Source organism: Schistocerca americana, chromosome 10, assembly GCF_021461395.2.
Source record: "Schistocerca americana isolate TAMUIC-IGC-003095 chromosome 10, iqSchAmer2.1, whole genome shotgun sequence".
Taxonomy (NCBI): Eukaryota; Metazoa; Arthropoda; class Insecta; order Orthoptera; family Acrididae; genus Schistocerca; species Schistocerca americana.
In genome coordinates this window covers 182,423,905-182,428,320 of record NC_060128.1, presented here as the reverse complement: position 1 = coordinate 182,428,320, position 4,416 = coordinate 182,423,905, and the positions used below count along the sequence as shown (strand labels likewise).

The 4,416-nt window shown below is 42.4% G+C and overlaps 1 pseudogene; it reads right to left on the bottom strand.

Moving 5' to 3' along the window:
* Nucleotides 1–2,554: 2,554 nt before the first annotated feature.
* LOC124552894 lies at nt 2,555–2,672 on the bottom strand (annotated as a pseudogene).
* Nucleotides 2,673–4,416: the final 1,744 nt, after the last annotated feature.

Sequence of the window (4,416 nt, the reverse complement as noted above, 5' to 3'; positions counted from 1 at the left end):
TTCAGGAGTGCTAGTTCTGCAAGGTTCGCAGGAGAGCTTCTGAGAAGTTTGGAAGGTAGGAGACGAGGTACTGGCAGAAGTAAAGCTGTGAGTACCGGGCGTGAGTCGTGCTTCGGTAGCTCAGATGGTAGAGCACTTGCCCGCGAAAGGCAAAGGTCCCGAGTTCGAGTCTCGGTCCGGCACACAGTTTTAATCTGCCAGGAATTTTCAAGGGTGTTGGTTGTTTTACTCGTGCTGTTGGCACTTGATGTTTCAGTTAATTTTTTGTCCGGTGGTAACTGAGACTTGGGTCAAGTTCTAGTGCTATATGACTGACTAAATAATAGCGTGTGATCAGTATGTTCCTCTTTAAACAAGTTTTATGTCGAAGACACTAGTCTCTCAGGGGCATCATTTTAATTTTCTCGCAACATGGTAAAACCCTGTGAGTGTCTGCCCTTGGTGATAATGGTTTCCACGAATTAATTATGGTTGTTTTCTGACGAAATTTCTGATATTATGTAACATCCGTGGCTCTCCAGTAGATATTATCAGTAGTACTAATCCGGCGCCATTTGCCGCTGTATGCTGCGTGGCGGTTGTGAACCAAGCCAGTGTCAAAAGAAATTTCCTAATCCTTGTCAAGTGTTGGCAACTTAATGCAACCTTAGAGGTTTATTAATCCTACCTTATTGCGACACTACATGAGATGCTTTCATTGCCAGGTGTGCGAGGTGTAGACATAAATTGTAAAGAAAAGTTTTAATTATTATTTTATGGGTGGTAGAAAATTGTGCCTGTTATACTGAGTTGTGTAAATCATTATTTTACGGTTTTTCTGATCAAGTAGTGTCAAGTAAATTTTATAAGTTCTCTACTATGTGTTTATGTATGGAATTCAGCCAAAGTTTACGTCCCAGTTTAAAAAAAAAGTCTACGTATTACCAAAACTATGAGACAAAAAACTGTTTTCCAACTTAAACTGGTATGCTAACCTTTGACTAAACACCTAGTTTTAATTGAACTGTAACTGGTCTAAATACACATTGTCTTTATATTAAATGCGCAATTGAAACAAAATTATTTCTCGCGCTAATCAGAATTTCCACTTACCTCACGTTTTGACAACAATATCGCAGAGTTCTCGAAAGCGCAACCGCAAACAGCAAGCAAGCAAGCAGCAGCTACGTTAGATTTCTGTTTTTTAAATAAAATTTTCAAACAATATTCAAACTGTTACATACCATATGGTGCAATGTGGTAATTTGTAATGAGAAACCTTATTTAAACAGTGAGATGGGGAGTATTCTCATGGAATGATATTCCAAGACAACTGTTTTAGAATCAAGTATTTATTCAAAACAGAGTAAAACTTCATATCACCTTCACATACAACATTGCCCTAACAATACTATGGTTAATAAAGTGTACAAAGATTCTAAAAGGGTACAATGTTAACAGAGATCTTCTATAAAAGCCAGACAGCTTAATCAGTTCATATCTTGGTGCATGAGTCTGGGATGTGGGACGGCCTTTCTTTCAGCTCTCAGCAAGTGAACAGAGTTAACTAGCTGACAACAATCATTCCGAGAAACTAGCTGCATAGTGCTGCAGTCTTACCTCAAACTTCTTTTCTTTAAAAAAATAATCTTATTCAAAATTTATATTCTTTTTTCCCTTTCAATACATACATGATATTCATTCTTGCTGTCTTTTAAAGTAAATATTTTTTCATCTAACAGATACAATCATAAGTAAACTCAGCACTTCTGAATACGTCCATCGCCTACCACACTTCAACTAAGAATATATCACACTGCGCGGAGGCAAAGACCGTGCCAAAATGGTTCAAATGGCTCTGAGCACTATGGGACTTAACATTTGTGGTCATCAGTCCCCTAGAACTTAGAACTACTTAAACCTAAATAACCTAAGGACATCACACACATCCATGCCCGAGGCAGGATTCGAACCTGCGAGCGTAGCGATTGCGCGGTTCCAGACTGCAGCGTCTAGAACCGCTCGGCTATTACAGCCGGCCACCATTTTTATCATCAGATTGCATAGCCAGACTAGAAAAAAGTTCTTAGTTTACAAAACCGAATTGCCCTTTAAAAACCCTGAAAACTGTCAACTTCAATTTTTGGCCATTTTGCATTCAGTCCATTTGCGCATTTAGTCTTCCTCTTTTTTTTCAGTTCTTCTTTACTAACCCGCCAATCGTGTATGATTTTCCTGCTGATGGAGAGCCGAAATGTCGCTCAGCTGATCTGTTTCCATGTTCTTCTGCATATGGTATTACTTTCAATTTAAGGCCCGCATCATATGAATACCTTTTATTTTTGTCCATTAAGGAACTAAACTAGAACTACTCCCGAACAGGCCATAAGGCCCAACGGGACCGACCGGCCGCCATGTCATCCTCAGCCCACAGGCGTCACTGGATGCGGGTATGGAGGGGCATGTGGTCAGCACACCGCTTTCCCCGCCGTATGTCACTTTACTAGACCGGAGCCGCTACTTCTCAGTCAAGTAGGTCCTCAGTTTGCCTCACAACGGCTGAATGCACCCCGCTTGCCAACAGCACTCGGCAGACCGCATGGTCACCCATCCAGGTGCTAGCCCAGCCCGACAGCGCTTAACTTCGGTGATCTGACTGGTACCGGTGCTACCACTGCGTCAAGGCCGTTGGCTTTAAGAAACTAGCTACTAAAACAAAAGAAAATTGTGCTGTCACCTATAACAAAAATCACTTTAAAGTTCAGTGGCACAGTAGGCGGCAATGATGCATAACAGGCTAGATAGAATTCCGGGTTTGTGATGGCAGGGTGGGAGGGATACAGTGTTAGCAAGCTTGTGAATCCCCGCAAATCCTGTTCGTCGCATCGGTGCAATGCTGCCACTTGAATCCAATGTTGAAGATGGAGACAAGTTTCCCAATGCAGCGAATATATATGGACCTTTCGAAGACTGGCGGGAATTTTAAATCAAATACTGGATATTTTTATATTAATTTCGAGTATAAGACGCACCTGAATTTTGGAGGCAGTTTTGCGAAGAAAAAGGTGCATTTTCTAGTACATAAAATACATTGTAGTCGCCTTCTTACAGCCAAAGCGCAATAACGCGGTGTTCGTAGGTTACGGTCGTTGTCTCGTGCCCTCTGGTGTAAGCGATACTTCATAGGCGAATTGTAGCGAACACAGGTGAATCGTCTGTGAATGCTCGTTCGCTATTGTTGGGTTCCATTCGCCCGGAGGCTCCACTGTCCGCTGTATAGCGATGTATGCGGTGTTCTCTGTTGATATGGCGACTTGAGACGTGCGTGTAATTGCTCGTTTACTATCCCCATCCATCACAAAGGGAGGGGGGGGGGGGGGGGGAGTGGGTTGTGCCTGTCATGAATCACGCACCCGTGTTTTCTACCGACAGCCAATAACAACCAACAGCCGCAAAAGTGGCAGCGGCAATTGGGAGTGACAATTGTGATAAATATTCTGCTCCCCACGCTGCGTATTCTGCGTAAATCAAATACGTATGTCCCGTCGTCTGGGAGAACCGAGCCTGACAAATCTGCTCCACCTCTTATCAAGGATCCGCAGCGATCTTACGTGGAATGATCACGTAAAAGAAATTGTAGGAAAAGCAGATGCGAGACTGGGATTCATAGGAAGAGCTGTAAGTCCACGTTCTCATTCAAATGAATAAGAAACAAGCGAAGTTTTTTTTAGGCTATGAAAAGACAGAGGATGCGTTTAGGGATTATGATTGATCATACTTTCAACTTTATTTTAGATTTTCAGTACAAAAACAATGGTTCCCATAATTATGGTTTGATCAAGGGTCTTTGAGTTTGATGTACAGAGACTGCTTGCAGTGTAGCCCCTGAAATGAAAAATGGATAACATCAGTCGATACCGTTATGGCGTAAAGTCATGCGCAGGAACGCCAGTTGCCAACGATGGAGCGGAGATGGCTGTGAAGAAGACGTCAGCCAATTGCACGCGGACCGATCCCTCTCCAGGACGACAACGCAACAGCAGCGGCCTTCAGGGGAAGAGAACATAAACACTGCGGCCCAGTTCTACGAGAAGCTTCAAGACCGGCGACCTGAATAGATGCGTCAAAGCTCATTACCGTGTTCATACATTCTATGTAGCCCAACCTTGGAACTGTTATACTGAAGAACATTTTTTATTGTCTGTCCCCCTTTGCTTGCGACACATTTGTTTAGCACAAACTACACCTTGTATTTTTTCCTTTTCGTAATTAAACATATTAATACGATTTGCTTCAATTGTTGTCTAGCGATCCGAGAAAGCATGTTTCCTACACAACCCATATTCGTCGACTAGGCAGGATTCAACAAATAATACATGGAATTTTTGGGAGCTTATGAAATACCCATAAATTTAACAATATGGTCCTAAGGCTTTT